Source organism: Callorhinus ursinus, unplaced genomic scaffold (genome assembly GCF_003265705.2).
Source record: "Callorhinus ursinus isolate GAN/ISIS: 27379988/994484 unplaced genomic scaffold, GSC_fseal_2.0 scaffold9, whole genome shotgun sequence".
In the NCBI taxonomy this organism is placed as follows: Eukaryota; Metazoa; Chordata; class Mammalia; order Carnivora; family Otariidae; genus Callorhinus; species Callorhinus ursinus.
The window spans coordinates 14,495,492-14,503,574 of record NW_027397071.1 but is presented as its reverse complement, the minus strand read 5'-3'; the positions used below and the strand labels follow the sequence as shown (position 1 = coordinate 14,503,574).

Sequence of the window (8,083 nt, the reverse complement as noted above, 5' to 3'; positions counted from 1 at the left end):
GTGCGTAACAGCTTTTAAAGTATATTTAAAAATTAAATCTATATGCGTTTAAATCAGTTTATTGGAGATATATTACATGTATTTTAATCATTTTCCTCATATATAATAAATTATTTTCTTTCCAATAAAATAATGTTCTTAATTTTTTTATCTTGTTTAATACATTTGGAAAGTGTAATTTGATAATTACATAAAATTTTGAAGGTAATTTTACAATACTAAATAGGAATTCTCTTTTATGATTACAGATACTGCCCTCTGCCCTTTTTTTCATTCTTACCTGGATACCAATGCAGTTAAACATACTTTTTTATGGTAATAGTATTTCTTATTTCTTGTAATTATTTTAGGAGTGGTTTTGTTTGGCTATGACTTGTTTTTTTTTGTTGTTTATTTTGGGTTTTTTTAGTAGTGGGGGATTTTCCCCACTTTAGGAAATTTGTATTCTTGCCCTAATTTAGTCTTATTTCGGTGCCCTTAAATCGATTAGATTATCACATAAGGGTGTAAATGTTTCCCATACAAAAGTATTGTGTTATCTTAGTGAAATTAGCTTCAGCTATGTGTTAATAAGAAAATTTTGCTATATTTAATTTGTTCTTATTAATACTGTCCTGTGAGTATATAATAATAACTTCACCAGAATCAATGCCCAGAGACTTGGTCTTTGTTGGAATGCTTTTGTGAATCATAGCTTTTGTCTCCTAGCATTGTGAAATAATGAAAATGGGAATTTTAAAGATAAGAATTAGAAGTATGGAGAAGTGAACCCCAGAACATGCTCATTTTTAGATGTCAGGTATATAAAGAATAGGTAGAAACCAAACAAAATATCTCAGGTAGGAAGGGCTGGTGAAATATATCAGATCTGTTCTTGACAGATCTCTCCTTGACAAACTGATCTGATGAATGAAAGAAATGAGAGGAGGTATTAAAGAGAATGGTAGAGAGGAATTTAATATAGTGAGAACTGAAGACAACCATGATAGAGAGTCTTGCTCTCAGGGGGATAGAAATGGGCTGTTAATGCAGGGGGGGAATAGTATCAAGAAGGGTTTTGATTTTGTTTTGTTTTATAAAGATTGAAGATATAGCAGGTTTGTATGGACTAATCCAGTAGGACTAACCTAGCAGAGGAAAAAACAAATATGGTGCACGAAGGAGAGGGATATTGTTGGAGATGTAGATATGGTATGCAAATAGAAGAGTTAGTTTTAAAGATGGGCGTGTAAATGGCTCATTAATAGCAGGGAGAAAGGACTGATTGTGTAGGCCTAGATGTTTGTAGTTTGCTGGATATATAGGAGGAGCATGTAAAAGTTGTATGATAGTTTTTCCGTGAAATAGGAAGCAAGGTCGCCGAGGGAAAGAGTATTGGATTGAGGAAAGAAAAGAAGGTGTAAAATAGACACTTAGAAAGTGGCAGAGTGAATAGATTCTTAGAAGGATGGCTAGACAGTACTTAAAGTGGTCAGTTGAAGTCTGTTAATTTAAGTGAGACTAGTCAAATGATTTTGTGTTTTCCTCCAATGATGTTTAGCCTCGTTGCCATCGAGTAGACAAGAGTTGAATTTAATCAAAGTTGGAATTTTCCTAGATGAATACAACAAAGTGAGAGGAAGGAAAAGGTGTTGATATACTCAAGGGAATAATTATAAAGAAAAGACATAAAAAGAGATCTGGGTAAAGAGCAAAGTGAGAAAATGAAGGTTGAGAAACAATGGAAAAATGGTGTGATCAATTATATATAGATTGCAGTATGATTGAAGATCTGTTGGAGTTATTTACTAGAGGTAGGAAGTAGAAATTTGAGAGGTCCAAATAAGAGAATAATGTGACAAATTGGCAAAGGCAGAGAGAATACAGTAATTAGTGTCTATAAGTTCTAGGATGTGAACCAGGTAGTTAAGTGAAAACAGGGTCATGGAAAAGAGATGAATTAAAGAAATTGAGAAACTTGAGTATGAAAAGGATCATCTAAGTGGATTTTGAAATTATTAAGAATTATGACAGGAATAGTGAACCAAGATCTAAATAAAATTATCTCTTAGAACATATAATTCTGTTAGATATGGAAAAAGCAATATTTAAAAAAAATCATTTTATAAAACTCTTTCTACAATGACAGGAAATTCAGCCTAATTTACTGAAAACTAGTGTATTACAGTGGTTTTATAGGTGTAGATTCTCACATCAAATCTTGTTTCTGAGGTTTAATTGCTTTATCGCCTTGGGCAGGGTCTATCAGTTTCCATGGAGATAAGCAATACTTATCGTAGGGTTGTTGTAAAGATGATTTGGTGAATATAAAATACTTAAAACAAGTCTGGGGTGTGTGTGTGTGTGTGTGTGTGTGTGTGTGTGTGTGTGTGTGTGTGGTCAAGTTCTCAATAAATATTAGCTCTTGTAGTGGTTGTGGTGGTTCTTAACTCACACCAATTCCAGGTGACATAAAGATTTTGATGTCTTAGACAAGACTTCAATCATCTTTCCGCTGTGATGACCCACACTTCTTTTGCTTGCCTCGATTATTCAAAGTTCCTTTAGATGGTCTAAGAATTAAATTGACATGAGACATAATTCATAATTTCTTAACCTTAAGTTAGCTTTAATACTGAATATTTTCCCAGTTCACGTGAACTTGAAATTCATTTGGATTGAGTTTCTTTTTTTTGAGAATTTTTATGAATGCAAAACTTAAATAAGTGCTTAATTTTCTATAAGCCAATCAAATAGAGCTCTTTTACAAAATCATTTGAGCAATTCTAACTGGAAAATGGCATATATCCACAATAGACACATACTGAATGATGGAGAAAACTTACCATTATTAATATTTGAGGAGAAAGGGGCAAGAGAACCCTTTTGCAGTTTGTATGTTTAAAAAATACCTACTTCCTTCTTTTTTTCCTTTACTCAGGCAATTGTGGGCTGTGTGTACACTTCAGAGATAACAAGATTTATAACTTTCAGGGACAAAGAATGTAAGGTTTTTTTTTTTCCTAAGAATTATAGGGTAATTGCTATTTAGAATTTACCTTCCTTTTTTAAGTACAGGACAATTCTGTTTCAGTATCCTGATTTTTTATAATACCTATAAGCATTTTGAGAGGAATAGGTGAGGTTTTGGGATTGGTAGAGATGGTGGGGGTTGCTTCTAGAGTTGCATTTCTGGTTTTGTAGAGATTTGCCAGGCAAAGTTGTTGCTAATTCCCAGAAAGAACTGAATTACAGCCTGAATATCAAGATATTGATCGGCCTTTTTAACTAAACTTGTCTCCTTAGATCTGGGAGATTTCCACCTAAAGTGGGAATCAGAAGATTTATATCTTTGTAAAAAAAAAAAGAAGTCTGTATAAATCATGTTAACTAAAGCCTTCTTTCTTCACAATTCAATCTTGGCTTCTGTTAGCCCCTGAATTTCAGCCTTCTGCTGCTGTTCATTTGTAGGAGGGCCAGGAAAAATTGTGTGTGTCTTTTTTAGTGGGGAGGATGTGAATCTTTCCAATTTCTCTTTAAATTTGGTGGGATCTTCTGAAAGTGGAGGTAAATTTGGGCTTTATAAGTTATAAGATTTGCTGCTATTCCAAGGGACATGAAATTTTTTCCCTCCTGGGTTTGGGGTGGGAGGGTGGGAATCCAGGGTATATCTGCAAAGGACATGGCATAAGAATGCCTAAAGCTGGCAGAGCCTGATTGTAGAGCTTTAGAAAGTAGGAGTTGTAAGAAATTGCCAAGTGACATAAAAAAAAAAAAAAAAAAAGCAAAGTGAGCCCTATCACTTGTCTTCAGTGCTTCTGTTAAATTCACTTCATGGGTTTTAGCATTTATATGAGTAACGTATATACACTGACTCTGGAGTTGAGGCTGGAGTGCTCTGTGTAAATCTTAAAAGGAAGGGTAAGTTAAAACAGGCAGATGGAGCTGGTTTTTAAGAAGGGGAATTTACGTTGGATGTGGACATCAATTTTTGTCTTAAGTCTAACTTCTGTTCTTCCACCTTGTTAAGGGAGTCCCTAAGTCCCTACCCCTAGTAAGTATACTAATAAGACAATTGAGAGCTCTGTATAAGGATTTTATTTTCCTTTGAAATGTAGCCAATTTAAAAGATTTAATGTCTGACAGTTGATGAGTAGGCTCTTACTAATATTAATAGCAACTCAAACCAAAAAGCCTTTTTTTTTTTTTTTTTGGAAATACCCAGGGGCAATTTCTAGGCTTAGACCATGGGTGCAAGAGGCATCCCTGGAGAGGGTATAGATGATACAGTCCCCATCATCAGCAAAGTTTACTCCCAAAAATAGTCTGAGAAAGCAAATGCCTTTGTTACACAGGCAGTAAGGATGCTTTAGTGAGAACAGTGTCTTTGATCACCCACAAAAACCTGAATTGCCTCCAGTTGACCTACTAATCTGTGACACCAGGCAGGTGCTACTGGAGTGGGACATTTCAGCACTAACAAGCAACAAAGGTTAAGAGCACAGAAGTCCCTTATGGACTGGGACCTCTTATGACTTACTTTCTGAGGGCTGTCATGGCTAGACAGAGAGTGCTGCTAGCAACTTTATGTCTCAGAACCCCACTCTTATTTGGCTACCAAGGTGTACCCCAGTAAGTGCATTGTCTGCATGGTGGAGACCAGAGAAAATCAAGTTCTCAAGACAAAAGGAAAAACCTTATCCAGATTTTATGTGTGGGACCCACAGCAAAGTTTGTCGAAAATATGCCCATCTGATAACTATGAACTCAACAATCTTATGGCCTATGCTGGTATTTCCCTCTAGGAATTCCCTTTTATAACAACACAAAAGACAAAAATAGTGACCATCTCTGGGGAGGAAATGGATTAGTAAAATCAAGAGTACTCTATTGAATTTATCAGAGATGCTGAGCCCATGAGTATTTCCAAAAATACTTTCCTGCTAATGCTAAATTTAGAAAGAAAAAGGATTCACCTCACTCTTGTTCCACCAGATCTTGCAGACAGATTCCAGGAGGCTGACACGGTAAAATCTTACTTTTGCTAGCTGTTTATCAGATGTCCCAGAATTTCTCAGCTACGGCAATCCCAGGGTGAACAATATTTAGCCAGTTGAAATTTATCCTGCCAACTAGCCAACTGTTGGGGAGGAAAAAGTTTCCTTCAAGATTCTTCTTACTGGTCTAAGAATTAAATTGACATGAGACAGATTAATAGTAGGAAAAAACAAATTAGAATTACATGTACATGAAGGCCTAATAGTAGCATTGAGTCTCAAAGAAATGTCCAAGTCCTATGCTTTTATATATTTTAAGCAGATGTTGCCAGGTGAACTGCAGAGACCCTAGGCCCTGGGTTTTCAACCAAGCCCATCCTGAAGGAGTCATCGAAAGTTCTCTTGTCTTGTCTTGAGAAAAGATTCAAGGAAGACACTCTTAACAGAGTGGATAAGTGACATAAGTGGGAAAGTTTATATAAAGTGAAAAGTGATGGACATTGGGGAGGGTATGTCCTATGGTGAGCACTGTGAATTGTGTAAGACTGATGAATCACAGACCTGTACCCCTGAAATAAACAATACATTATATGTTAAATAAATAAAGTGAAAAGTACACTCTAGAGATAGAAGAGCAAGTGAGCTCAAGAGAGTGAGCTACAAGCTATGTGCCCTGAAGGTTGGGTTTCTATCTTTTATTGACAGTTGTTAACTAGAGGGTGGAATATTTATTACTTGGGGTAGGAAGCAGGGTTTTGTACTTTTTCTTCCTAATTTGGTCAGGGGTTTCCTGTCATGGCATCCATCATCTGGGGCCTGTCTGCTTTGATCAGGTTTCTTGTGGAATGCTGCCAGGACAGGCCTCTGATTTTCCCAAGAGCTAGCCATAATTTCCTCCTTGTTGGCCTCCACGTGTTTTGTTAGAACCTAACTGCCTACTCCCAATACAGAGAGACATTAATCAGCAAGGAATTGACAAGATAAAGAAAACTTAACCTTTTGAAGCTTTAAATAGTAAAGGATTCTAAACACTATGGGCGGTGGTTGTAAATTACTGAAAGTAACAAGGCTTGTTTATACAACTTTCTTGCCTCTGAATTCCCTATGTGGTGATAAGGATATCTTAGGGAGAGTGCCTTTCATGTGGGAGATTTATTTCCAGCTTTCTGGAGACACAGTGGGAAGGGGAAGGGCATTCTTAATAATCAGTATGCCAGAGTGGCACATTTGGGACTGCCTTGTCCTAGACCTCCACACTTCTTGCCACAGCTGCACCCTGGGACTTTAACAAGTGTAAGAACATTGGTGTCTAGGAATTGACCTGTTTGTGGTTAATGCACAACCATTCCACTCTATTTCATTAATTGAGCATATGACCCAAATAGGTCCAATTAGAAGCATTTCCAGTTCTTGTACAGATTTTTTTTTTTTAAACTGTACAGAGCTGTGCCCAGAGCTGCTAACCATTATCCTGATAATTGTGATGATAGTTCATTTTCAGTTAGATTTAAAAAAAGAAAATTCATCATGGAGAAGTACTAGTAATTTAAACCTGTAGCAAAAGCCCTAACAGCTAATGTATCATGGAATTTTTTAGTTACTTTAAATGAAATAAACTTGAAATTAGTACTTTTTCCTTTTTTTTTTTTTTAAGATTTTATCCATTTATTTGACAGAGACACAGCGAGAGAGGGAACACAAGCAGGGGGAGTGGGAGAGGGAGAAGCAGGCTTCCCGCCAAGCAGGGAGCCTGATGTGGGGCTCAATCCTAGGACTCTGGGATCATGACCTGAGCTGAAGGCACACACTTAATGACTGAGCCACCCAGGCGCCCCAGTACTTTTTCCTTTTGTTGGAGGGATTTGGCACTCTTACAGACTAAGTATGGGTCATATATGTCACCCTTAAGATAGGAGGAGTGAAGTTTCATATAAACCACATGAAGTGAGAGTTTAAAAGCCTTGTTCTCCAAAGGAAAAGCATAGAGCTATGAAATCAAGAGAGAAAGTAGGTACTACACAGCCAAAAACAAATGTTTTACTACAGTGTATATAATATATAAAACTCATATTTCCACATGGTGGTTTTCCACTTATGCCTTATACAAGGGCTGGAAATAGTATGAGGCAAGTGAGGCAAATACGGTGAAGATTTAGGGAGTCACTCAGCATAATGCAAGTACTCTTCATCCCAACCTAGCATGGCTCTGCCTCCTACTATTAGTAACATGAATAAAATCAGCATAATCCTGATTAGGTAAATAAAACAAAAGGCAGTAGCATTCAGGATCTGCTTTAGATGATTTGAAAAGTATTTGCTATGCAAATGAGACTCCATTAAAATCAGTATCAAGAGATACCAAGGCTTTTATTTATTTATTTTTTAAAGATGTTATTTATTTGACAGAGAGAGACACAGAGGGAACACAAACGGGGAGTGGAGAGGGAGAAGCAGGGAGCCTGATGTGGGGCTCAATCCCAGGACCCTGGGATCATGACCTGAGCCGAAGGCAGACGCTTAACGACTGAGCCACCCAGGCGCCCTGATATCAAGGCTTTTAAAAGAAGTAAGGGGAAATATTTATTAAGCACCTAAAACTCAAAAGGCACTGTACTGAGTGCTTGTAGCAATTTGATCTTAACCACTCTGTAAGAAGAGAATACTTCCCATTATGAGTAATGGAGGAGGTTTTTTTTTTTTTCTTTAATTTTGCTGTAAGTTAATAAGATACTTTGTTAGATATATAACTTATTATTGCATATAAAACAAAAATATTGACCTTAGTATGATTGTTTAGGAGAGATGAGAGCCAGCCACATGTGTTAGGCACTTAACTGATGATCTCAGGAGGAATACTGTTCTCACTCCAAGAACTTAAGCTACTACATATCCGTCAGAAAGCAAACTGTTGTAGAGGTATAACATTCATGTAAAGGCCAGTAGGGAATCTAAAATAAACAGCTCAAACTCACTAAATTTGGGGGAAAAAAAATACTGGGAAAGGGAGACCCTGCACCCAACAAGCATAAGCTTTAATGCCTTGGGGTAAAGCTAGGGGATCAAACAACACCTTAGAACATCTGTGATTAAAAGGGGTTTTATCCATT

General features: G+C 36.8%; 1 protein-coding gene across 1 annotated transcript in view; it reads left to right on the top strand.

Moving 5' to 3' along the window:
* AMY2B (amylase alpha 2B) overlaps positions 1-8,083 on the top strand; it is a 54,498-nt gene that overhangs the window by 1,111 nt on the left and 45,304 nt on the right. The window lies entirely within an intron of this gene.